Genomic DNA, 25,856 nt, shown 5'->3' on the forward strand with positions numbered 1-25,856 from the left:
CAGTGCCTGTGATGTGAGGCCATCTGTTTTATTTGGTCAGTACTTGATTTTGCTTCAGAGGCTTTTTGTTGATGGTATTTTTTGGTGGGGTGGGGCAGATTTTATTTTATTTTTTGGCTTTCTTCTAGGTTATCTACTTTGTTTTCGCTAGTTAAGGCTGCTACCTAAATGATTCCTGATAACTCTTTGATCTCAAGAGCTAGTCCCAAGGCTCTTTGTGTCTTTTGTTGGGGCTCAGAAAACAATACCCCAAAATGAAGGTGTAGGAAACAGAAGTTTTTCTCTGACCTTTTGCCCTCCTGTCTCCAATTCTCCCCTAGGGCTAGCCATAGAAACTAAAACTGCTCTTCCCCAGGTCATCAAAACCAGAATCTCTTTTTCCCAAAGCCAGCCATAAACTAACTTTCTCTCCATCTCTCCACCTTTTTTTTCTTTTTTTTGAGATAGAGTCTTGTTCTGTTGTCCTGGCTGGAGTACAGTGGTGTGATCTCGGCTCACTGAAAACTCCACCTCCCAGGTTCAAGCGATTCTCGTGCCTCAACCTCCCGAGCAGCTGGGACTACAGGTGCACACCTCCAGGCCTGGCTAATTTTTGTATTTTTAGTGGAGACAGAGTTTCACCATGTTGCCCAGGCTGGTCTCAAACTTCTGGCCTCAAGTGATCCTTCTGCCTTGGCCTCCCAAAGTGCTGGAATTACAGGCGTGAGCCACTGCACCTGGCATCCCTCCACCTTTCTATGTAAAAAGTGGCCACAAATAAATTATCTGACTACTTTGTTTGACTTTAGGTATAAGACCTCTATTCCAGAGAGGGTTCTGCCCCATACTCAGAAGGAAGGAATGCATGCTTAGAAAGGCCAAGAAGAATCTGGACGCACAGGCCTTTCTGTGTCTGTCCTACTAATTCTGTTAACATTAGATCATACTCTTTCTGTCTAATCATATTTATACATGGCTGTCCATAGTTTGTTGAACCTAAGCATAAAAATGGACAATTTCCCCTGTATCTTTGGGTCTTCATTCTGAAGGCCCCTATGTATACATATTAAATAAATTTGTATTTCTTATCTCCAACTAACCTGCCTTTCGCAAGTTGATTTTTCAGCGAAACTTCAGAGGGACAAGGGGAGCTCTTGCCCCCTACACACCTTTGAGGGAGAATATTTGGCATTTCAAGAATTAGTTGAGTAGATTTAATTATAAGAATCTCTAGATTCAGAATTCCTGGCTTCTAATACAAAATCCCCTAATTCAGAGTCTGAAACATGCTATATACTAGAAAAACATCAATTCATGTCCCCTAAGACTGTGCCCTTATATCCATCTTCAGAACTTATATGACATCTTGGCCTATAACTTGCATCTTCCTCTTCTCCTTCCTTTGTTTAAAATAAAATGGCTTCACACACACACACACACACACACACACACACCCTCCTTAATTGAAGTCCCATTAACTATAAATTCATGAAACAGAAACAGGACTGCAGTTTATTTCTGAAAGATTACTAAGGTAAAAAAAGTTGCAAGAACACTGAATGCTGAAAACTAAAACGTGCTTAAAAGACAGCACTTTGTTTGTCTGTGATTGGTGTACAAGAATGCTTGTGATTTTTGTATATTGATTTTGTATCCTGAGACTTTGCTGAAGTTGCTAATCAGCTTAAGGAGATTTTGGGCTGAGACAATGGGGTTTTCTAGATATACAATCATGTCATCTGCAAACAGGGACAATTTGACTTCCTCTTTTCCTAATTGAATACCCTTTATTTCCTTCTCCTGCCTGATTGCCCTGGCCAGAACTTCCAACACTATGTTGAATAGGAGTGGTGACAGAGGGCATCCCTGTCTTATGCCAGTTTTCAAAGGGAATGCTTCCAGTTTTTGCCCATTCAGTATGATATTGGCTGTGGGTTTGTCATAGATAGCTCTTATTATTTTGAGATACGTCCCATCAATACCTAATTTATGAGAGTTTTTAGCATGAAGCGTTGTTGGATTTTATCAAAGGCCTTTTCTGCATCTATTGAGATAATCATGTGGTTTTTGTCTTTAGTTCTGTTTATATGCTGGATTACATTTATTGATTTGCGTATGTTGAACCAGCCTTGCATCCCAGGGATGAAGCCCACTTGATCATGGTGGATAAGATTTTTGATGTGCTGCTGGATTTGGTTTGCCAGTATTTTATTGAGGATTTTTGCATCAATGTTCATCAACGATATTGGTCTGAAATTCTCTTTTTTGGTTATGTCTCTGCCAGGCTTTGGTATCAGGATGATGCTGGCCCCATAAAATGTGTTAGGGATGATTCCCTCTTTTTCTATTGATTGGAATAGTTTCAGAAGGAATGGTACCAGTTCCTCCTTGTGCCTCTGGTAGAATTCGGCTGTGAATCCATCAGGTCCTGGACTCTTTTTGGTTGGTAAGCTATTGATTATTGCCACAATTTCAGAGCCTGTTATTGGTCTATTCAGAGATTCAACTTCTTCCTGGTTTAGTCTTGGGAGGGTGTATTTGTCAAGGAATTTATCCATTTCTTCTAGATTTTCTAGTTTATTTGCATAGAGGTGTTTGTAGTATTCTCTGATGGTAGATTGTATTTCTGTGGGATCGGTGGTGATAACCCCTTTTCATTTTTTATTGCATCTATCATGAGTGAACTCCCATTCACAATTGCTTCAAAGAGAATAAAATACCTAGGAATCCAACTTACAAGAGATGTGAAGGACCTCTTCAAGGAGAACTACAAACCACTGCTCAATGAAATAAAAGAGGATACAAACAAATGGAAGAACATTCCATGCTCATGGGTTGGAAGAATCAATATCGTGAAAATGGCCATACTGCCCAAGGTAATTTATAGATTCAATGCCATCCCCATCAAGCTACCAATGACTTTCTTCACAGAATTGGAAAAAACTACTTTAAAGTTCATATGGAACGAAAAAAGAGCCCGCATCACCAAGTCAATCCTAAGCCAAAAGAACAAAGCTGGAGGCATCATGCTACCTGACTTTAAACTATACTACAAGGCTACAGTAACCAAAACAGCATGGTACTGGTACCACAACAGAGACATAGATCAATGGAACAGAACAGAGCCCTCAGAAATGATGCCACATATCTACAACTATCTGATCTTTGACAAACCTGACAAAAACAAGAAATGGGGAAAGGATTCCCTATTTAATAAATGGTGCTGGGAAACTGGCTAGCCATATGTAGAAAGCTGAAACTGGATCCCTTCCTTACACCTTACACAAAAATTAATTGAATATGGATTAAAGACTTAAATGTTAGACCTAAAACCATTAAAATCCTACAAGAAAACCTAGGCAATACCATTCAGGACATAGGCGTGGGCAAGGACTTCATGTCTAAAACACCAAAAGCAATGGCAACAAAAGCCAAAATTGACAAATGGGATCTAATTAAACTAAAGAGCTTCTGCACAGCAAAAGAAACTACCATCAGAGTGAACAGGCAACCTACAGAATGGGAGAAAATTTTTGCAACCTACTCATCTGACAAAGGGCTAATATCCAGAATCTACAATGAACTCAAACAAATTTATAAGAAAGAAACAAACAACCCCATCAAAAAGTGGGCAAAGGACATGAACAGACATTTCTCAAAAGAAGACATTTATGCAGCCAAAAAACACATGAAAAAATGCTCATCATCACTGGCCATCAGAGAAATGCAAATCAAAACCACAGTGAGATACCATCTCACACCAGTTAGAATGGCCATCATTAAAAAGTCAGGAAACAACAGGTGCTGGAGAGGATGTGGAGAAACAGGAACACTTTTACACTGTTGGTGGGACTGTAAACTAGTTCAACCATTGTGGAAGGCAGTGTGGCGATTCCTCAGGGATCTAGAACTAGAAATACCATTTGACCCAGCCATCTCATTACTGGGTATATACCCAAAGGACTATAAATCATGCTGCTATAAAGACACATGCACACGTATGTTTATTGCGGCACTATTCACAATAGCAAAGAGTTGGAACCAACCCAAATGTCCAACAACAATAGACTGGATTAAGAAAATGTGGCACATATACACCATGGAATACTATGCAGACATAAAAAATGATGAGTTCGTGTCCTTTGTAGGGACATGGATGAAACTGGAAAACATCATTCTCAGTAAACTATCGCAAGGACAAAAAACCAAACACCGCATGTTCTCATTCATAGGTGGGAATTGAACAATAAGAACTCATGGACACAGGAAGGGGAACATCACACTCCGGGGACTGTTGTGGGGTTGGGGGAGGGGGGAGGGACAGCATTAGGAGATATGCCTAATGCTAAATGACGAGTTAATGGGTGCAGCAAACCAACGTGGCACATGGATACATATGTAACAAACCTGCACATTGTGCACATGTACCCTAAAACCTAACGTATAATTAAAAAAAAAAAAAAGCACTTTAGAAGGATCAACCTACTGCACACAGTCACTATGCTAATTACAAGCCCTTGTCAGCTCTAGTCACAAAACTGGCCCTCCCAGAACACCCATCTAGCTAAATTTTCACCTGGCTTGAGTTACTATTTGTATTGAAGAGTATAAAAATTGCATTTATTTGAAAACATTCCATAAGTCAGACGTTTCTTCTCCCAGGTTAGTTTCAATAAGCAAGGTTTGGCAGAGCAGCCCAGAGAAAAGAATTGAACCAAAGCAAAGCCAGGTATGCACTTTACTCATTTTCGCCTCTCATTTTACAAAGGAGAGGGATTCTAATCTTTGGATTTGCCTAATGTATTTTGACAGCATGATCCTAGCTGCTCTTACAAAGATGCTGAATCCCAGGATGATCCTCCACTGGAGCCATTATTCCTTTCCCCCTACACCTTTTAAGCATGGCATCCTCCACAGATAATTATTCTTATAGAGATAAGGGAGGCTATATTTTAAGAATTTCTGAGTTCAATCAGCATAATGGGTATACTGCAGGGGAGATGCATTTTAAAGTGTTATTACCAGGTGAGTATTTCCCAAATCCCTAAGTCATAGAGATAGCAATTTATAAAGATTATAGCAAAAAGTGCATTTCATAAAATGGACTGAACTTCATGAATTTCAGTGTGGCAGGATATTCACTCTGCTGTCCTGCCATTACCAAACAAGATGCTTGTTATAAAAAAGAAATATGCATGACTGTTGAGGATGTTGCTTTATTAATGACCATGTTCTGCACGCTGTGAAATACTTCACTGGAATGTTGTCACCTGCACTGAAAGATATACACAAACTTTCTTACTAAATTATCTTACTGAAGACATTCAGAATTTGCTAACTCCACAAATCCCCAAATAAAAAAGCCAGTTTAACAAGCTCCCATGTCTTTAAATTTAAAGTGGGAATAAAAATACCAGAACCCTGACATCTATGGATGATCCTTTTCCAGTGAGTTGTAAGATATTTCTCTTTAATTGCTCTAGTGCAGTTCAGTTTAATAAGCAAAAGCTGTGTAAAAAGCCAAGTGACTTATATTTTTAATCTGAGAATATACGATTGCCTTATGAAGTATTGTTAGAAGTAAAAATGCATGGTGCTTATTAGTCTGAAGATAATGGGCAGGAGTTCTACAGAGGGGGCCGGGATTTCCTCTGCTGGGGGTTGGTTGGGGGACAGTGTATGTATGAAAGGAATATACGTGCTTCCTTTCTGAGAGTAACCACTCCTTTTGAGCTCTTGGTTTTCACCTTTTCCAGGCTCTTTCAGGATTTAGTTCTTTCTTAATATATCATCAGCCTCTCTTTTTTCTACTGGTTCCTCCCCCTCAACCTATAATTCTGCTCAAATCTGCCCCAGCTTGAAAAGCTTTCATTTGTTCTTTCACAATAGTATAAGATCTATGCCTAAAATAAATCCCTATTCCATAGTATTCACAGTGGGTCTGCTTCCCTGACTGGACCCTGTCTGCTACACTTGCCCCCTCCCCACTTCCCTAGTGCCTTTATCTTCAGCACTCAAACCCTCGCAGTAACGGCCTAACTGCTCCCTCTCCCATCAGTACATCTTGACCAATGCTGCCAGCCTCATCTTTACCATGATATTCAAAGGATGAAAGATATCTACCCATTGCCTGCAAAATAAAATCTGAAGCATGGTCAGGATCCTAACTTTCCAGGTTTATCTCCCACATTCTTACATGAATATTTTCTGCCAAATTGATCTAATCACTGTCACCTGATACTCGTTCTTACCCACTCTACCTATTCCTTGACTTCGCTTACCACCTTTCCTTCCCTGGTATATTTCTGATTCATTTGTTCAAAGCCAATACATCCTGGAGATGCCAGTTCAAACCCCGCCTCCTCTGCAAAGACTTTTCTGTCTCAGCTAGAACTGATTGCTATGTTCATGGAGCAACTTCCTAAAGTAATTAGAGCCTTCTCTTGACATGTCTTTTCTATTATATGTGCCAAAATGCTGATTCTAAAAACACTTTTCCATTTAATACAAGATGAAACTATAATACAGAATTTCAATTTTAGTAGACCTCAGTCACCGCTAAAAAGGAAATAAGCACTATTTAATGTTGAAATATATTTTCAAACCAAATAAAATGTATTACTTATATGAAATGTTATAACCCTCTGTCTTATAACATGAACTGAACTCTCCTTCCTTTTGATCAGCGCTGAAGATTCAGCTAACACAGCCAGTGAGGTCAGCAGGGCCAGGGCCAAGGATGTGTGGGGTCAGACTGGTGGAGGTGGGAATGAAGAGACATCCTGCATCGTCAGGAGGTTGCCTACATACAGAGGGATGGAGAAAATAAGTAAATGTGTTGATGATGATTGGAGAGGGGAAGACTAGAACAAACTTACAGTTATTGGTTAGAATTAGAGGTGTTGGTGTGAGCTCATATATTTATAAGTATAGAAATAGATGTGTATGTGTGTGCGTGTGTGTGTGTGTGTTGCAGATTGGGCTCTCTAGAAGCAAATGCTGAGATGACATTTAGTGTGTAGGGTATTATTAGGGATCGAAACAATCGAAACATGTGGAAGGAAATGGATTGGGCAGAAGAACTTGAACTGCAATGCAGGCTCAAGAGAGCCTTGGCCAACCCCATTCTTGAGCATATGTGGCCTGTCAGAGTTGTTCCTCATTGGACCAAAATGACCAGCCTTTATAATCTTTTCTTAATCAGTATAAGATGTGGACTGCCCCAGGCAAGGTGTGACACTGGGCAAGGCAATTCTTTGCAACAAGTCCTCTCTTAAAGGAGTCTCTGAGATGTACATGATTGTGTCCACCACAATGTGTGTGTCTGTGTGTGTGTGTGTGTGTGTGTATAACTATATTTCCTAGCTCTGAGAAGGCCTAGAAGCAATGAAACTGCAGTAGAATGAGCACATCTACTGCCCAGATCTTGGTTGCTAAATATCATTCTCCACTCAAAGAAACCAAGGCTCCTTGGAAAATAGCTCATTCCAAGGCTGACACAGGGAAAGAAGAAGATGACTGGAATATCTTCTGCCAGAAAGCAAGATGCTGATCCAAGAGTGATGAGGACCTGTCAAAAGGACACCATCCCAAAGAGGCTCAACTTAGCCAAATCCACAATGTTTTGGCATCAAAACAAATAATCATAGTATATTATAACCAACTGAATAAAATAGAAATCCATGAGTCCATATTAATATAAATAAAGAAATTGGGGAGAAGGGAAGTATCTACCTTACAGCAGAATGACAACTAGTAATATTAGAAGGGTTACTGCAATATTAAAAATCACTCTTTGGCAACTATAATAGAAATAATTGATTCAGGCAAGAATCACCAAAGGATACTAAAACCAGTAGGTAAAAGTTTAAGGAGGATTGAGTATTTAAATAGTCTCAATGTAGTCTCTCCATAAAATGCCTATTAATTACTTATTAAATAAGGTATAAAATATTCTTTATCTTAACAGCAGAGAAACCTGGCTAGACACTGTCTTATCACGTAATAAAAGTTAACACCTACGTGAAATTCAAAAAGGAAAGAAAGAAGGTGAATGTCTCTAGTAATGGGGCAAGTCATCATCACATGGTCCTGAGACGAGGCCCTGCAAAGAGCACAGTGTCACTTCCGTCAAATTCCTGCCACAGAGGGCATACACTGAATATAAATGTGAAGAAGTAGTAGACAAACCCAAACTGAAGGCCATGCTACAAAGTAGCTGCTCTGTACTTGTCAAACAAACAAACCAACAAAACATAGTCATGAAACACAAGGAAAGACGAAGGAACGAGGAACGATCAGTGGTACATTGGAGACAGCTGGTACTGGCTCAGCCCCACTCTAGAAAACTGATGCTGTGCATCTCTTCCCAATTGTGCAGTTCAGTGCTACAAAGCTGGTAACCTGAAATCAGCCAGAATGGGAATATTCACACTATAATCATTGGCAGCCACTACAAATCAGACCCCCCTACCCCGCCACATAAGCAGTTTAGCAGCACACCACAGGAAGGGTTCTCAACTGAAGAGACTAAGGACTCAGACAGCTAAATGTAACACGTGATCCTGGAACTATAAAGGACATTATTGGGATTATCACAGAAATCTGAATGGGCTCTGAGGTAGTATTTACATGCATACCAATTAATACAATAGTATCAATCACATGGTAGTATTGTATTAATGTTACTTTCCTGATTTTGATGACCGTACTCTGGTTATATAGGAGGGTGTCCTTGTTTTTAGGACATATACATTGATGTGTTAAGGAGTAAGAGATATATCTGCAACTTATTCTCAAAGGTTTAAAAAAACTATCTAGGTGCAATGGTGCATACCTGTAGTCCCAGCTACTTGAGAAGCTGAGGTGAAAGGTTCCCTATAGCTCACAAGTTTGAGTCCAGCCTCAACATGGCAAGGTCTCTCTTTTTGTTTTAAGAGGCAGGGGCAACATAGCAAGGCCCCTGCCTCTTAAAACTAAAACAAAAACAAAAAACCCTAAATGTATAAATACATTTAGAGAAAGCATGAAAGGCAAAGGTGGAAAAATATTAATATCACATTAGGAAATTAGGGATTAGGAAAGAAATAAAGGGTATATGAGAGTTCATTCTACTATTAGTGCATCTTTTCTATGAATTTAAAATTATTTTAAAAAATTATTAAGGAATTATATTTCAATCAAATGCCAGTCTATGGCTCTCTTCCTTTTCTGCTGGAAGCTCAGCCCCTTTCTCATTCAACAAAGTTAGAGAAATGCCAAAGGAGGAAACAGTGACTTTAGGAAGTGCTCATTTGCAGTACTGTGTAACTAAATGCTATCTCTGCTAGGCTGTTGTCCCCCTCTTTAGAAATATTTTGCTGTATACCATTCAGGACATAGGCATGGGCAAGGACTTCATGACTAAAACACCAAAGCAATGGCAACAAAAGCCAAAATTGACAAATGGGATCTAATTAAACTAAAGAGCTTCTGCACAGCAAAAGAGACTACCATCAGAGTGAACAGGCAACCTACAGAATGGGAGAAAATTTTTACAATCTACCCATCTGACAAAGGGGTAATATCCAGAATCTACAAAGAACTCAAACAAATTTACAAGAAAAAAATCAAACAACCCCATCAAAAAGTGGGCGAAAGATATGAACAGACACTTCTCAAAAGAAGACATTTATGCAGCCAACAGACATGTGAAAAAACGCTCATCATCACTGGCCATCAGAGAAATGCAAATCAAAACCACAATGAGATACCATCTCATACCAGTTAGAATGGTGATCATTAAAAAGTCAGGAAACAACAGGTGCTGGAGAGGATGTGGAGAAAAAGGAATGCTTTCACACTGTTGGTGGGACTGTAAACTAGTTCAACCATTGTGGAAGACAGTGTGGCAATTCCTCAGGGATCTAGAACTAGAAATACCATTTGACCCAGCCATCCCATTACTGGGTATATACCCAAAGGACTATAAATCATGCTGCTATAAAGACACATGCACACATATGTTTACTGTGGCACTATTCACAATAGCAAAGACTTGGAACCAACCCAAATGTCCATCAATAATAGACTGGATTAAGAAAATGTGGCACATATACACCATGGAATACTATGCAGCCATAAAAAAGGATGAGCTCATGTTCTTTGTAGAGACATGCTAAATGCATGGAAACCATCATCTGAGCAAACTATCGCAAGGATAGAAAACCAAACACCACATGTTCTCACTCATAGGTGGGAATTGAACAATGAGAACACTCGGACACAGGGTGGGGAACATCACAAACTGGGGCCTGTTGTGGGGTGGGAGGAGGTGGGAGGGATAGCATTAGGAGAAATACCTAATGTAAATGATGAGTTAATGGGTGCAGCACACTAACATGGCACATATATACATATGTTACAAACCTGCACGTTGTGCAAATGTGCCCTAGAACTTAAAGTATAATTTAAAAAATAAATAAATAATACTTTGCTGTTTCTGTTTGGTTTGGTCTGGTTTGGCTTAATAGACACTAAGATATGGTAGTGTAATATTCTGAACCTTCATTACTAGATATTAAATATTATTTATTAAAATGCTAATAATTCACTAGTTTAAAAAATTAAAAGTTGAACCTCGAATAAATTCTTAAACAATTCAATTTAATGAACAGAGATAAAAAGGAGAGCAGGAATTTTCCCAAAATTTTTTCTTCCTTCCTTCCTTCCTTTTTTCCTTCCTTCCTTCCTTCCTTTTTTCCTTCCTTCCTTCCTTCCGTCCCTCCCTTCCCTCCCTCCCTCCCTCCCTCCCTCCCTCCCTCCCTCCCTCCCTCCCTCCTTCCTTCCTTCCTTCGTTCCTTCCTTCCTTCCTTCCTTCCTACCTTCCTGTGGTGAATAAGCACTGTTTGTATGCTTCATCGTCTCAAGCAGATTCAGAACTCCCTGAGGCTTACACTTCTTTTGTCTCCCACTACACCTACCTGCAGTATCAGCCTTTTACATGGGTAATTGGGTTGCTGAATGAGATAACAGAGTTTACTGCTAATGCTGAAAAACCAGTGAGCCCCTTGGGGACAATAATCTGAATTGTCACCATAGTTAATCAGAGAGTCAGGATGGAACCAAGTCCTGACAAAGAGTCCAGTGATCTGATGGGAATAAAGGTCTTCTCCACCTATCCCGTTGTCGCAAAGCAATTTATAGGAGAAAGTAGGAATGTGATGTGAAGGGCTTGCTGTGAACCATTTAGCAACATTTTTCTCTTAGGCTGTCCAGGTTTGTCAAATGCTCTCAACCTAACATTTAAGAAGGCCCTGCTGTGTTTCTCTTTAGGGAAGACTAATAATGCCAATCAGGAGTTTCCATGCCTGTTTACTTGTAGTCAGATCAGTTCAGTTCCCTCTATTCCTTAAGTTCAAAAAGAGGCAAAGGAGAAAGTTTGGGGTTGGTTACATGAATAATTAACAAGATCTGCTGCTCTGTAAGTGCATTTGCAAGGGAACCACCAGTCACCTAAGAGTGCCTGGGAGGAGCTGCCTAGGAGGATGCATGCCCACTGATTCCAGCAGCTTTCTCCCAGCTTGTGGGCCTAAGCATGGACAACGAGTAGTAGCCTTGGGCTTGACCATCAAGGGTGGCCTTTCTGGCAAAAACACATAGAACTCACACTAACAAATTGTGTGTCCACTATTGTTAACTCATAAATATAGATATTAAATCATACTATCACATTGGGGATTAGGAAAAAAAAGAGAAAAATTTAAAATCAACTTAATTTTTTTTTATCTTTAGAACATACTTTTCTCTACATTTTGGTAACTCCCTAGTGACATTGCAAATGAGGTGCTTTTGCAATAGGGCCTTTGGGTTTGTAAGTATTTCTTAGGGAGCAGGAGGAAGCATTTAGGGCTGTTTCTGTTCCCCTCTCTCAGACCAAACCTCCTCCCAACCATGGAAGTATGTTCAAATTAGGCAACAATTAAAAATTTTGATTGAGGATAATTTATGGATAGTAAAACAATTAAACATTTTAATTATTTTGATTATATTCAGTAAATACTATCACAGGAGGGAAAAATCAAGGCATATTGCTATTTATCCTCTAAAATACCAGTGTTTTATATCTCAAAACTTCCCCTTTTCCCTAATGATTTATACACATTAACTAGCAATTTCTTGCAAATACAGTGTGCCTTAAATTATTGCTTTATGTAAGGCTGGGCACGGTGGCTCACGCCTGTAATCCCAGCAATTTGGGAGGCCGAGGCAGGTGGATCACCTGAGGTCAGGAGTTCGAGACCATCCTGGCCAACATGGTGAAACCCTGTCTCTACTAAAAATACAACAAATTGGCAGGGTGTGGTGGCGGGTGCCTGTAATCCCAGCTACTCGGAAGGCTTAGGCAAGGGAATTGCTTGAACCCGGGAGGTGGAGGTTGCAGTGAGCTGAGGCTGCACCATTGCACTCCAGCCTGGGCAACAAGAACAAGACTCCATCTCAAAAAAAAAAAAAAGTATTGCTTTATGTAAACAAAAAAGCAGAAACTGTGGAATATAACCCTTTCAGCACACCCTACAGATTTAATTTTAAATGTTCGATCAGGTGTTTTATATATATTATGAATGAGTATAACTTTTTAAAAATTCCTATATTAAAATTATTCTTCTGTCACCTTTTTGTAGCTGGTTATGTTTAGCAACCATTTAAAGTACCCTTTAATTACATAATGCCAATCAAAATCTTGTCACGGTGGGCCGTGTGAGAGTCCTAGTCCTTAATCAACATTGCATTGTTTCTAATTTCACTTCCAAAGTATATTCTCATCTGGAGTGACAAGATGTAAAAAAAAAAAAAAAATTCTTACATTTCACATCTCACACTTACAATCTAAACTGCACAGGACACAGTGGTAATCAGACTATATTGTTTCAATCCTAAATCTAACAGTAGGGGGACATGGGGCTCCTAATGGAAAGAATCAGGGGCTTTTTTGGTATTCATGGAAGGGGGAGATAATCTTGCCGCAGAATGACATCCTTTTGAGAGAGCTCAGCTTCTGGCTGTGAAACCCATTCCCATGTGATTTCTTTCTAACAAGCCAGAAAGCTGCTTTAATCTTTAAACATGAAGGATCCTGCTTACAGTATCAAAGGTAGGCAAGTTCTCTTACTGAGGTTCAAAAGCAGATAATAATAAGGACCCAGTTGCTACTGTCAGGCTGATGTCAGGTCTGAAATCACTTTTCACTTGATTGAGCTATTTTGTCCTCAGAATCACTTTGTTCCTTTCGGCTGGATTTCCACCAGCCCCTAATTGTGAGCAGCACATCGATGCTTCCCCAGCAGCTTCATGTCAGAAGTTAGAGCCTCTGCATAGTAGACACGTTATTTAATATCCAGACTCCGCATAGCCCGGGGATAGCCAGGTAGTTCTTCTCCACGGTGCTCCAGGATCACTTGCCCTGCTGCCCCAGGGGCACGCCACTTCCCAGCATGGCTCAGGGAGGAGGTCCACTCCAACCAGGCAGGTAACCAGGATGCCAGGCTTTTCTTTTCTTTTAAGGGATGAATTCTTCCTTCCTCTGCCTTTTATTTTATGTACGCCCTCAACAAACTGGATGATGCCCCCCCCACCTTGGGGATGGCAATCTCCTTTACTGAGTCCCCCAATTCAAATGCAAATATCCTCTGTAAACACACTCAAGACACTCCAGAATAATGTTTAAACAGATATCTGGCACCTTGTGGCCTATTCAAATTGATATATAAAATTAACCATCACAAGTTTACCCTTGTCAACTTGGCACCATACACATCTCCTTAAACCATATGTAACTGCCACATAAAGACAATAACAAGGTCATAATTCCATCTAACATGATTAACAATCCAGCATTCTACCAGAAACACACGAACCCATTTCCCAGAAGGGAAGGTAAAGTCTTCATGTGATATTTACTCTCTCCTTGATATCCCATAACTTAAATAATATGATGTAAAATTAATCAACGTTGAACATTGGAGCCAGTTTTAAAAATTAACAATATTTAAACACTATGCTATAAAATCAATGCATCTTATGTTACAGAATAAGGAAATGAGAAGAAAGAAAACAAAGCTACACACACACAAAATGGAGTCATAGCAAAATATGGAGGACATACTTACAACAATCACAGTCTGTGTTTCTGTAACTGGTCATACGATCAAAGCTAGTATTTCTTCCACCACTTATTTTGTATTCCCTTTGCCTTCAGCAAGCACCTCATCTGGTCACGGTATTTACCCAGTGGTGACTCAAACCTTTATTCCTGAAAGGTCTGGGTCATTAGTGGTCCTGTCTGAATTAGGTTGTAGTTTTCCACTGACCTTAATCACAGGGCATGGTAACAATAAGAGATGCCCTAAGGAATCTCGTGTCTTCCCGACATAGTTTTCCTTACCACCGTTTGGGGGTAGTCCAGTTTCTACTTGGTAGTCAGGAACAATCACCTAGCCAGCACTGTAATTCATTTGTCTATTGAGGTAGAGGCATGAGAAGCCCAAAATGGCTGAGGAGCAGTCTTAAACCTCCAGTTCAATTAAATCATTATTGTGTCTCTCAGTGGAAAACATTTCACCCTATGTAAGACCTCTAGGCCAGCAGAGCATAAGTCATGGGAACAGGAAGTAAAAATTTTACTAGTGGGTCACTAGGGCTAATAGCAAATGGTGTCCCACCTATTTTGACCCATTGATTCCTGAACCTGTGAATCCCAGTCATAAGAGAAATGCACCATATACTGGATGCTGATTCAGAGCATAGACAGCCTTCTAGAGAACCTTGTCCCAGCCCTGCAAGGCACTGCTATATAGCTGGTGCTATTACTGTCTTCAAAATGCCATTCCACTGCTCTATGTAGCCAGTTGATTCAGGATAGTAGGGAACATGGTAAGACCAGTTAATTCCATGAGCATGGGCCCACTGCTACACTTTTGCTGTGAACTGAGTTCCTTGCAATGCTGTGTGGAATACCATGGTAGTAGATGAGACATTCTGTAAGTCCACGGATGGTAGTTTTAGTAGAAGCATTGTGCGAAGGGAAAGCAAATCTGTATCCAGAGTAAGCTCTATTTCAGTAAGGAAAAAACACTATCCCTTCAACGATGGAGGTGGATCAATTTAATTAACCTGCCACTAGGCAGCTGACTGATGACTCTAGGGAATGGTGTCATCTCAGGGGCTCAGTGTTGGTCTCTGCTGCTGGCAGACTGGGGACTCATAGGTAGCCTTGGCCAGGTCAGCCTCAGTGAGTAGAAGTCCACATTGCTGAGCCCATGCATAAGCTCTATCCTTGTCACCATGGCTACTTTGTTCATGAGACAACTGGGTGATGATAGGCGTGGCTGGAGAAAGAGGCCTACTGGTATCCACAGAACAGGTTATCTTGTCCACTTTATTAAAATCCTTCTTTGCTAACCCTTTGGTGAGCATTCACATAGGGCACAAATATCTTCACCCTTTTTGCCCGTTCAGTATCTATCCACACCCCTCATCTCCAAATTTCTTTGTCACCAATTTTCCAGTTATGTTCAACTCCCTGACCATCCAGCCAAATCATTGGCCACAGCCTATGAATTGGCATATAATTGAATATCTGGCCATTTTTCCTTCTAAGCAAAGTCAACCAGGGGGACTGCTCAAAGTTCTGTCCACTGGGAGGATTTCCCTTCACCACTGTCCTTCAAGGTAGCCCAGAGATGAGCTGTAGTGCTGCAGCTGTCCACTTTTGGGTGGTACCTGCATATCATACAGAATCCTCTGTAAACCAGGCCTAAGTCTTCTCTTTCTCTGTCAGCTGATCATAGGGAAGTTCCCATGAAGCCATAGATGCAGGCTGGAAGAGAGAAGGCAGATAGCAGAAGTGGGAACTATGGAAATTTGGCCCACTTCTTCATGTAACTTTCTTGTGCCTTCAGGGCCTGCTCAGGCCCAGTCATGTGTATACCATTTCCATCTGATGACGGAGTGTTGCTGTGCATATCCAACTTTGTGCATTGGTGGCTCAGATAACAACCAGTTCATGATGGGCAGCTCAGGTTGCATGGTAACTTGGTGACTCATTAAGTATCAGTCTCTACTAAGGCCCAGTAGCAGGCCAAGAGCTGTTTCTCAAAAAAGAGACTAGTTATTTGTTAGTAATGGCAGGGCTTCGCTCTAAAATCCTAAACAAAGATTCACCTATAGGGACCTCTCAGAAGCTTCAAACAGCATCCCTATCTGCCACTGCCACTTAAACACCACTGGATCTGCTGGATCATATGACCTAAGTGGCAGAGCAGCTTGCACAGCAGCCTGGACCTGTTGCAGAGACTTTTCTTGTTCTGGGCCCTACTCAAAACTAGCAGCGTTTTGAGTCAATTGGTAAATGGGCTGGAGTAACATAATGAAATTGGGAAATGTTGCCTCCAAAACCCAAACAGGCCCACTAAGTATTGTGCCTCTTTCTTGGTTGTAAGAGCAGCAAGATGCAACTACTTATCCTTCACCTTAGAAGAAATATCCCAACATGCCCCATGTCACTGGATCTTTACCAATCTCACTAAGGTAGAAGGTCCTTGAATTGTAGTCATATTTATTTCCTTCCCTCTGATGCAAATGTCTTTCCACTAAGTCTAGTGTAGTTTCTACTTCTTGCTCACTAGGTCAAGTCAACATAATGTCATTAATATAACCAATCAGTGTAATATTTTGTGGAAGGGAAAGGCAATCAAGATCCCTATGAACTAAATTATGGCATAGAGTTGGAGAGTTGATATACACCGGAGATACAACAATGAAGGTGTATTGCTGGCCCTGCCATCTGAAAGCAAACTGCCTTTATGGACTAGTATGAAAAAAAAGACATTTGCCAGATCAATTCTGTTGCCTTACTAAATAATGCTGAAATAAATACTTCATACATAACTTTTATATTTAAAATGCAAATTATAAATATAAATATTTACTTGTACATGTGCAAATAATTCTATAGGCCTGAGTGAAAGGGAATGTTCCACCTTTCTACCTTTTTTTTAACAACAAATTTCTGATAAAATTCTTTTTTACCTAATGAATGACTTCAGTTTCAAGATATGTTAAATGCATTCAGTTTCCAGTAGCTCTGGGCACACATTGTATGCTAGAACTTGGTGAACTTGAGGACTGAAAGTTTCTTGGCCTACTTGTCTGGAAAGTGCAGTGGTTCCTTGCAGACCTTTTGTCTTCATTATTTTCCAAATTTCTTCTGGGTTGTTTTCTTTAATGGTAACTAAATAGAATAATCCTTTTGGTGAAAGGAGATCTGGAACTAGGGGGAAAAACCTGTGCATGACTTCCTGACCATTTCTGCCAGCAGCCCAAGCTGCCTCTATTCTGTGACTTCCTACCTCTTCAGGTGGAGTCACCACATAGAGGGGATTAAACACCAGAAGATCAACTTTTTGCTTCAATATTGGTAGCAAGCCTTTGACCAAATCTGTAATAACTGGTTGAATGTGGACTTTGTTACACCGTGCTGTCTTTAGGGTACAAGCTGCTGCCTCAGGGTTGATATCAGTGCACATGTACAAAGCCTGAGGACCTATCATAGAGGCTAGGAATGCAGATACTACACTGACCCTGCCCCTACTTCCAGGCATATTTCCACTCCCGCCAGCTCGGCAGCCGCTACCTGGAGTGCGTCCAGAAGCAGAAACGTGTCCTCCACAGGCTCATACACATCACTGAATGTGCCGTGGCCCACATTCCCGTGCAATGGTGTGGGGAAGCTCTGGGCTGCCATCTTCTTTCACTGCCGATGCCAGGCTTTTCTTTTTGCCCAAAAGGCCTAGAGAAATGCTGGGTTTTGTGAAGATTTTCAGTATTCAGTTATGCAATTTCAAGAACCATGCTATAAAATAGTCTCCCACCAAAAACAGAGTAGGGGAAATAGATAAAATAACTCTGACAGTGAAATTCTGTCAGATAAACGCAAAGCTGAGATAAAGGAAAGCCAGATAAATACATCCCTCCACAGACCATTAGCATTTAGCAATTTATACGCCTGCAACTCCAGATTTGAGTGAATGGACAGTCTGTAGTTTGGGGTATAACCCAAGGTTTGTGAAGTCCCCAAACTCCTACCATCAGTCTCAGGCTCACATTCATTTTTTTTTTTATCCACTAAAAAAATTTTTTTTGTGTTGGACCCAAACAGTCAGTCTGAGGCTCTTTTGGAGGCCAGTCCTGGACCACAGTATATTCTCTACACTTCCTAACTTGAGGCAGGCCCTGGCATGACCGAGGATCTTCCTCTCTCCCTGCTTATACTTCACTGTTTGCATGGGTTTCCTATGGCTGCTATACCAAATTACCGCAAGTTGATGGCTTAAAACAACAGAACTTCTTCTCTCAGTTCTGGAAGCTGGAAAGAAGTTGCAGATCAAGGTGTTGGCAGGGCCAGCCTCCCTCCAGAGGCTCCAGGGAAGAACCCGTTCCTTGCCGCTTCAGCCCTGGTGGCTGCTGGCATTCCTTGACTTGTGGCTGCGTGACTCTAGTCTCTGCCTCTGTGGCCACCTTGCCTTCTTTTTTGTCAGTGTCACATCTCCCTCTGCTTCCCTCTTAAAAGGATACTGGTGATTGCAGTTAGTGCCCACTTGGATGATCCAGGATAATTTCCCCATATCAAGACCTGTAACTTAATTTCATCTGCAAAGTTCTTTTGTGCTGTGTAAGGTACCATGCAATGGCTCCAAGCATTAGGACATGGACATCTTTGGGGAGAGGGCACATGATTCAGCCTATCATACTGTTCCCGATTGCTAAGACATGCCCTTTCTGTCACCTTAAGGTAGAGGCTAAGAGAAGAGAGCCGAGGAGTATATCTCAGTTTGGCATCATAGGGCATCCTAGGCTCCCAGGGCCTTCCTTTATTTATTTATTTACTTATTTATTTTTTAATTTTATTATTATGATAAGTTTAGGGTACATGTGCACAATGTGCAGGTTTGTTACATATGTATACATGTGCCATGTTGGTGTGCTGCACCCATTAACTCGTCATTTAGCATTAGGTATATCTCCTAATGCTATCCCTCCCCCCTCCCCCCACCCCACAACAGTCTCCAGTGTGTGATGTTCCCCTTCCTGTGTCTATGTGTTCTCATTGTTCAATTCCCACCTATGAGTGAGAACACGCAGTGTTTGGTTTTTTGTCCTTGCGATAGTTTGCTGAGAATGATGGTTTCCAGTTTCATCCATGTCCCTACAAAGGACATGAACTCATCATTTTTTATGGCTGCATAGTATTCCATGGTGTATATGTGCCACATTTTCTTAATCCAGTCTATCATTGTTGGACATTTAGGTTGGTTCCAAGTCTTTGCTATTGAGAATAGTGCCACTGTAAACATATGTGTGCGTGTGTCTTTATAGCAGCATGATTTATAATCCTTTGGGTATATACCCAGTAATGGGATGGCTGGGTCAAATGGTATTTCTAGTTCTAGATCCCTGAGGAATCCCCACACTGACTTCCACAATGGTTGAACTAGTTTACAGTCCCAACAGTGTAAAAGTGTTCCTATTTTTCCACATCCTCTCCAGCACCTGTTGTTTCCTGACTTTTTAATGATGGCCATTCTAACTGGTGTGAGATGGTATCTCACTGTGGTTTTGATTTGCATTTCTCTGATGGCCAGTGATGATGAGCATTTTTTCATGTGTTTTTTGGCTGCATAAATGTCTTCTTTTGAGAAGTGTCTGTTCATATCCTTCGCCCACTTTTTGATGGGGTTGTTTGGTTTTTTCTTATAAATTTGTTTGAGTTCATTGTAGATTCTGGGTATTAATTAGCCCTTTGTCAGATGAGTAGGTTGCAAAGATTTTCTCCCATTCTGTAGGTTGCCTGTTCACTCTGATGGTAGTTTCTTTTTTGCTGTGCAGAAGCTCTTTAGTTTAATTAGATGCCAGGGCCTTCCTTTATTTAAACTACCAAATATAAACAGAATTCCAGTCAGGTTGAGAGCCTCCAGATAATCAATAAGTTATGGAAGGCCTTTCAAGCAACCTTAAAACTCCCTTTTGGAGGATCCACAAAAAGACTTGTGTTTGATTCAACATACCATGTAAATTAAATACCATGTAAACCAAAGAAGTCACAGGCAGAGTCTACATGTAAAGGTGCCAGGGAAACTGCATCACATCATTTTACCACCTTTTTGGTCACCCATTGCTATGAGCAAATAGTTAATTGTATAGGGCTTCAACAACCTCTCAGTGGGCCAGAGCAGAAGTTGGTGGCATTTGAATGTTTAAATCCGGCCCATAAGTCTTGGTGGGTTTCCAGCATGACCTTAATCTAAAATACATTCTGACCTAAATCACCTGGCTTTGCTAGCCTATGCCAACAAACTATACTGGATAATTATGCAGTATTGGACTTTGCACTGGTTGGGCATACAATTTAGCTTATCTTTTCAAAGACATCAATCCAGCAATGCAACTTGGAAATGTAGAAAAACCAGACCTCAGCTGCAGCGCTGGATTTAATGGGCAACGCATAAGTAATGAGAAGAGCAACACGTGAAAAATAAAAGTAAGGGACCAAGAAACCTTGCCAGTAAGCTGGTGAGACATTGAAAGCTTTCCTTATAAACTTCAAAGCCTGCTTGCTCAGCTTGTGACCTAGGCCCACCCTGAGCTGCTCAGCAGTAAAGTCTACTCTGTATTCACTCTGAACACATTCATTTTGCAAAATGTCCAGTAATAATAATGTCCCTGAGCTGCTAATTGATTGAGAAATGCTTTAAGAGCTTTATGACGGAGGGAAGGCACAATTAATTATTATTAGATCATGCAATTTATTAACTTTAAGGGCAAACAAAACCTCAACTGCAAGTGTTTCTTCATATTTCCTGTGAGAAAATAGACTTGTCAGGCCACTGTTCTCTGCTATTAGCAATGTCATCTCCTCACCAGGAATAGAATTTGCATATATTGTCACAATATAAAGTTTTCTTATAAATATAGTTGGGAGCAGCTAATTTAGGAAAAGTTTCATCTAAAATATAATTTGGCCATCATGTCTAATAACTGGATTCAAATGTAAATGCTTTTTAAGTATCTTAAATATCACAGACTTAAAAGTAGAAGTCATGAATTTGACATTGTTAGAAACCCATCAAAGGAACTCCACATCTATATAGAAAAAAAGGTTCAAAGCTATAAGATTGCTTTGAAAAGAAATATTTAAATGGCACTTACAAAATAGTCTTCCCTGTATGAATTAATACTGATACTATACCGTTTTCTGGTCCTAAAATATTTTCTCAGTGAGAAGTTCGATGTCTTTCTTTGGGAATCACCAGCCTATAGCTATAGGCTAGCTACTACTCTGAAAAACCTCTTTAAAAATGGGGAAGCCATAGATTGAAAAGCGTCCTCAAGAAATAAACCTAGAAATCAAGTTTTGGGTCTGTGATTAGTTATCCCACTAGTCAGATAAAAATTTTACTGAAAGTGTTTTCATATATATTCCATCTATTGGGAAACTATCTAGATTCTTTGCTTGAGAGTGACAGATATCCAACTCTGCCATGGTAAACTAAGTAATGTAATATATTACCATTGTATACCATCATGTATATAAAGTATACATTATGTATACTTAGTATACTTTATATACATGATCTTCCTCCCCATAACTTATATAGCCATGGAAAGAGAAAGAATGGAGCTGGTCTTAGGGATATGTATATCTAGGGACTCGAATGCTTTGGGGACTTTGTCCAACTTGTCTCTGGTCCTTTCTGCATTCTGGCTTCATTCACTTTGTTACAAGTAGAATTTCTTCACATAGCAAGGTACACGGCACAGACCACTCTGGGCTTGCAGCCTCCTAGCTTAATCATCCTAAAGGAAAGAGAACTTCTCTCTTCCAGGTGTAGTTGAAAAATTCCAGGGAAGGGTTCTTGGCATACTCGAACCACATGGTTATACATCGATCAATCCCTGAGGACAGGGAAATGGTATATTATCAATAATATAATATAACTGACCTAGCCTGAGTAATGTGCCTATAATACCCCCATGATTGGTAGGGCAAGGGCTGTTTATTAATAAATTAATTAATTTATTAAAAAATGTATTAATGATTAACAAATAAATAATAAGAAGGTGTATTAGTTCATTTGGGCTGCTAGAACAAAACACCTTAGACCAGGTAATTTATAAACAACAGAAATGTATTGTTTATAGCTCTGGAGGCTGGGAATTGCAAGATCAAGGCACCAGCAGATCTGGTGCCTGGTGAAGGCTAACACTCTCCTTAAAAAATGGCACTTTCTCACGGTGACTGCACATGGAGAAAGGGGCAAATGGTTCCCTCAAGCCTCTTTTATAAGAGCACTAATCTCATTCATGAGGGCAAAGCCTAAAGGCCCTACTGCTTAATGTCATCACAATGGAGATTAGATTTCAACATGAATTTTGGAGGAACATGAACATTCAGACCATAGCAGAGGGACAGCACAGTTACTAAGAAAAGTGAGGGGATAGCCTTCGCCACTAAGGAAAGTGTTCTGTCACCCCCCTTCCACCCCTAGCTGGTATCTACTGCATTCTCTGTGCACACACAGAATGGCCACTTGAGGCAGACATCCCTAGTTTGCAGTGCAAAGGGCATGGTCTTTGATGTCAGATACAACAGAGTTTGAATCATGCCTCTGACCCTAACTTGTTGCATTACCTTAGGCAGATTCCTAAACCATTCCAACCCTTAGTTTTCTCATATTAAAAATGGGGATTATAATACGTGATGTATAGCATGTGGTGATTAAATTAAATAACGTATGTAAAGGGGGCTATTTGTTGACTAAATGAGTGTCAGACCAGGACCAGGCACTAGGAGTTAATGGCATTCACACAGACACACACACACACGCACACACATACACATGAACACACACCCAGAAAGACACAGACACTATTCCTGCCCTCAAGGAACCTAATCTAAACCACTTCTGGTTTGGGACAGCAAGACCTTAGATAGCTATGGACCCTCAGAACCTTCTTGTAATTTCAAATTCCATGTGACTCGTTTGGACCTTAGCCACACCTCTGGACTGGATCCTAGCATTGGCTGCCCAGGCTTTGGTCTAGGGTATTTTCTCTGCTCCTCACTCCAGGCCTCTGACCTCTCACCACTTAGTGAACAGTTACTATGCACCAAAGGTTACTATGATAATACTTTAGATACATTATCTTCCTCCCTACAACTCTAGAAGGTTGCCCCCATTTTAGAGATGAGAAAATGGAAGCTAAGAGAAATCATGTGATTTGACCAGTTAATGTAAGCAGCAGGAAGTGGAGTCAGAATTCAAACCCAGATGTGTCTGATTCTAGAGCCCACCCCCTCAAACACTCACAGCCTAGCCTCACAGCCTCCAAACTTTCCCTATTTCAGCCTGGGGTGTCTGGCCACTCCTCTTGGCAATAGCTCACTTCCCAGGACCTGCTCTCTGCCCCCTGGGCTTACTGCTCCAGTCCTTTCTCACCTGACACAACTCCCAGTCCTGGTCCCCATAGCACAACTCTGCTACCACCCATAATGCTGCATGAACTTAAGAAGCCGACAGTGTTTCCTGCCACCCAACATCACCTAACAGATGAGATTGAATTTTTCCAGTCTTCAAATCAGTGTTTTTAGTATAAAGGAAACTTCTTTGGGGATAGTTATTGAATAGCTCAAGCTTCTCTCTCCATCTGAGGAATGCATTTTTGTTTGGACAGAAAGGAAAACAATATCTTCTCTTATGGGCTAACACTTGTCTGTCCCTCCTCTGAATTCATATGTTGAAGCCCTAACTCCAGGTGCCTCAGAATGTGATTGTGTTTAGAGATTAAGTCTTTGTAGCAGAGTGCTGTGGCTCATGCCTGTAATCCCAGCGCTTTGGGAGGATGAGGCAGGCGGATCACTTGAGGTCAAGAGTTTGAGGCCAGTGTGGCCAACATGGTGAAACCCCATCTCTACTAAAAAAAAAATACAAAATTTAGCCAGGCATGGTGGTGGAAGCCTGTAATCCCAGCTATTCGGGAGGCTGAGGCAGGAGAATTGCTTGAGCCTGGGAGGCAGAGGTTATAGTGAGCCGAGATCGTGCCACTGCACTCCAGCCTGGGTGACAAAGCAAGACTCTATCTTAAAAAAAAGAGAGATAAAGTCTTTGTGGAAGTAAGTAAATTAAAATGAAGTCATTGTGGTGGATCCTAATCCAATATGACTAGTGTTCTTATAGGAAGATTTGGAGACCAAGCACAGTGGCTCAGACCTGTAATCCCAACACTTTGGGAGGCTGAGGCAGGTGGATTCCTTGAGCCTAGGAGTTTGAGACCACCCCGGGCAACACAGCAAGACCCTGTCTCTACAAAAAAAAAAGTACAAAAATTAGCTGGGTGTGGTGGTGCGTGCCCATAGTCCCAGCTACTCAGGAGGCTGAGGTGGGAACATAACCTGGGCCTGGGGAGGTCAAGGCTACAGTAAGCCATGATTATGCCACTGCACTCCAACCTTTTTTGAGATAGAGTAAGACCCTGTCTCAAAAAAAAAATAAAAAAGAAGAAGAAGATTTGGAAACAGACCTGGACAGAAGGAAGATGATGTGAAGGCACAGGGATAAGATGGCTATCTGTAAGCTAAGGAGAAAGGCCTGGAATAAATTCTTTTCTCATGACCCTTGCAAGAAACCAACTCTGCTGACACCTTGATCTATCTTAGACTTCTAGTCTCCAGAACCATGAGAAAATACATTTCTATTCATCCACTCACTCTGCAGGACTTTGTTACAGTAGTCCTAGCAAATCAATACATCTTCCCACAGTCACCCCCATCACCAGCAAATGAGCTTCCACAACCCTTTCCAAAGGAAGAGAAATCCATCAACAATCACTTGTTCCACAGTGACCAGTAAGATGTCCGGCATTGTGCTTATGCACAGGAGCTACAAGGTGAGTAAGGAAGGACTGTCAGGAGCATGTGTTCCTTTTATTTTTTTTAACCTCCACATTCATTGGCTAACATAGCCATATCCAGGAATAGCAAATTCAAGGCACATGTATGTACAAAGCTACCTGCACACTCATGACCAGGACCAAGATCCAAATCAACCACTGAACCCTACCTACTGAGCCTGGATCACTGCCTCAGAATCCTTTCTAACACAGAGCTCTATGAATCACTACAAATAAGGCCAGATTCCCACTTGACATGAAACGTATGTGCCCTATGAGGGAGAAGCTCCTTATTGCTTTCCTAATATCTATTTTCTTCTTCCTTACTGAGACAGCCTGTTTTTATTCAAGTAAAAGCAGCATTTCTCGCCTTTTCTTTAATACTGTTCAATGAAATATAATGGAAGATACTGACTGGAAGTCTCCTCAAAACGACAATTGACAATTGTATGCAATCTTATGTTCCCTATTCATCCACTCTGCTTTCTGGGATGAAACAGTGATGACTGGAACTTCAGCAGCCATTTTGGATTATGAGGGCATGATGAGGATGGAAGCTAACAATGAGGATGAAGGAAAAGACAGGTAGAAGAAATATGCTTTCTTGATTATTGTGGAGCCTCCATACCAGCCCTAGATTGCCTACAGCCAGACCCATGTGTTTGAACTATTATTATTTGGGTTTTCTTGTTATATGCTGCCAGACCTAAAATTTATTGATACAGTACCTATGACAATTATTGCAAAATGGCTTACTCAACACCAGTGATCAACTTCTTGCTGTATTCCTCTATTATAGAGGCTAGAAAGCTAAAAATACAAATTTCTGGTTCCCTTCCTTGCAGCTGGGGAGCCATATGAAATGTAAGCCAGTTCTGCCATTGAATGCAAGC

The 25,856-nt window shown here is 40.8% G+C and overlaps 1 long non-coding RNA gene and 1 pseudogene across 1 annotated transcript in view; both read right to left on the reverse strand.

Annotated features, from left to right (window-relative positions):
- LOC134737023 (uncharacterized) overlaps window positions 1-25,856 on the reverse strand; it is a 71,735-nt gene that overhangs the window by 40,721 nt on the left and 5,158 nt on the right. The window lies entirely within an intron of this gene.
- LOC129485395 (methyltransferase N6AMT1-like) lies at window positions 17,120-17,761 on the reverse strand (annotated as a pseudogene).

Source organism: Symphalangus syndactylus, chromosome 6, assembly GCF_028878055.3.
Source record: "Symphalangus syndactylus isolate Jambi chromosome 6, NHGRI_mSymSyn1-v2.1_pri, whole genome shotgun sequence".
NCBI classification, from domain to species: domain Eukaryota; kingdom Metazoa; phylum Chordata; class Mammalia; order Primates; family Hylobatidae; genus Symphalangus; species Symphalangus syndactylus.